Source organism: Myxocyprinus asiaticus, unplaced genomic scaffold (assembly GCF_019703515.2).
Source record: "Myxocyprinus asiaticus isolate MX2 ecotype Aquarium Trade unplaced genomic scaffold, UBuf_Myxa_2 HiC_scaffold_206, whole genome shotgun sequence".
Lineage (NCBI taxonomy): Eukaryota > Metazoa > Chordata > Actinopteri > Cypriniformes > Catostomidae > Myxocyprinus > Myxocyprinus asiaticus.
Genome location: NW_026249654.1, coordinates 1 through 2,500, shown reverse-complemented (window position 1 = coordinate 2,500; position 2,500 = coordinate 1).

The window sequence follows — 2,500 nt, the reverse complement described above, 5'->3', positions numbered from 1 at the left end:
AGTAAATCATTTATTGTTAATTCACACATTTAATGCCGTTATTCATTTTATCCGACTCCAATTTTAAGTTGACCTCTAATTTATATCTAAGCTCTAATTTCTGATCATTCTTTTAATTAAACATTTTTGGGTTATTGATTACTCTAAATCCTCTTCTATTCATTGTCCTTTTGCTCTTTGGAGACTTACGCCTGCCGTTATTAAATTACGTAAACCTACCGAAAATGGATTGCCAGTTCCGTTCTTAGTCAGTGGTTGTAGGGTTAACTAATATTGTCTGGTTTGGCTTTTCTCATAACCAGACGATATTGCTGCTTAGTAACAAACACAACTTGCTAAGACAGGCGGTGAGTGTCTTTAAATGGCTTTCACCTACCCGGTTGTCCTGAGTGGTTTCTCCTATATTAAAGCTCCAGTATGCTCTACCCTGGTCTAATGAAATTCAAATCCTACCCGGCTGTCCTAGGTGGTTGTCCTGAGTGGTTTAAATTCAAACTGAGAGTCTTTAAATGGCTTCCTCCTATATTAAAGCTCCAGTAATGATGAGGAATTCAGAATAAATCAAATAACAATTTATTTGTCAGGTAGGATATAAAACATTGCAGAAATTCAAATCAAAGCCAAATTTCACATGATCAGAATAAACAAGCATTACTAAAAATAAAAGACAAGTCAAAGAAACATACCTGACAAAACTACATGCAGCAGTACAGCATGGGAGATCTGTATACAGATTCCCAGAACATCATGCCAACTTTCTTTAAATATCCAGACAGAATAAACATTGTGTACCAAATGGTATTATCCTATGAACAGTGAGGATTTGGGGGTGAATGGGTTTTTGACTTCCTGGTTTTTAACCTTGTTAACATACAGGAGATAACTTCAATTTTATGTCAAGGAGGGGGAAGACACCTCCAGAATTATGCAGTATTTGGCAAAGACCTTATAACTTTTTTACCATTCGTTTTATCTCTTAAATGATAAACACATACAGATGCATTCTTTGTTTTCATGGTATTTGTTATATTTTTACATATAAATCTTGTCTTTTGTGTTGGTCCAGAGCTGATGAAGGTGAGAAGGGGGAGAGAGAGAAGGGGGGGGGGGGGGCGGGCAGCAAGGTGATTTGCAATTTATCACACTGTGGTGATATGCAGGTGTAGATTTCAGCTTTTATGAGAGAGTTCTATGACGTTGATTCTCGCAGAGTTCTTTGACTTACCGGAAATGGCGCCTTTTGGTTGTAGACATTCTGGTGCCAGCCTTACAGATGCTCCATTGCCACTGGATTGTTCTCTTGGTTAGGTCACTTCAGTCTCTGAACACCTGCAGAAAGACCTCTTAAAAAACACACGTATTCAGACCATGCACAGCATCACCTGGCAATCCACTGTACAGCAAGTCTGCAATATCTAAGCTTGAACAGACTCACCCTTCTCATGCTTCACTCCCTTCATCTGATTTTAATTTGAGATCATTTGATATTGCTCCTTAATTTGTTTCCAAAGTAATTCCCCACTGTTAAATCTGTCATTGGTGCTTGCCAAGGCAGATAGCTCAGGGTCAAAATTCACTTACCAAGGTTCAGTTGTCTTAACAGCTGTGCCAGATGATGTTTGTTCTTAATGTCTTTTCAGCTTCCATGGCCATTTTCATTGCGAAAAAATAATTTAAATATGATGTTTAAGATCCATTTTCACTAAACTCAAACTAAATTTGGATTACCTTTGTTAAAATCCTTTCAAGGGTGACAAGTCATTTGAAACTGTTGTGAAAAGATTAAAAAAAAAAAAAGCAGCTTTACAGGAAATCATGCCATCATGCTACTAGCAATAAAGTCTTGGTGATAATTTTGTTTATTAAATATGATTGTAAAGTGTATAGAATTTAAATAATTGTATTTAGAACCCCAGTGAGTAAGCTGAAGGCAACTGTGGCAAGAACACAAAACTCCATAAGATGATTAATGGAGAAAAATAACCTTGAGAGAAACCAGACTCACTGTGGGGGCCAGTTCCCCTCTGACTAAACAAATATAAAGCCAATATTAGTTATGTGCAGTGCAAGTCATGGTTTTAAATTAAGCGTTAAAGATCCATTGTTAAAAAAAAAAAAAAAAAAAAAGCTTAACATAGTGGGATCTGACATGCGCATATGGGTGGATTTCGTGCCAGAAGATTATCTTTCAGGATGAGAATGACAGTGTGTGGCATCCAGATTCTTCAAGTAAACACTTTTCCCTGGTATTGTGGTTACATTTCAGATGTATGATCAATTCTCAAGGCCTATAGAGTCATTAAAACCATGTTGTGGATAGTGGGATATACAGGACTTATTTCAATGTGAAATAACACCATGTGTAAATGCAGTAAATAACATACCACTCCATTGGGGACTGAGATTTTAGGTGAATGTACCTGTATGCACTCCTGGCAAGCGCTGACTTGATTGCCGGTGTGGATGATACATTGAGACCAGCGGAACAATGCTTGTTGGC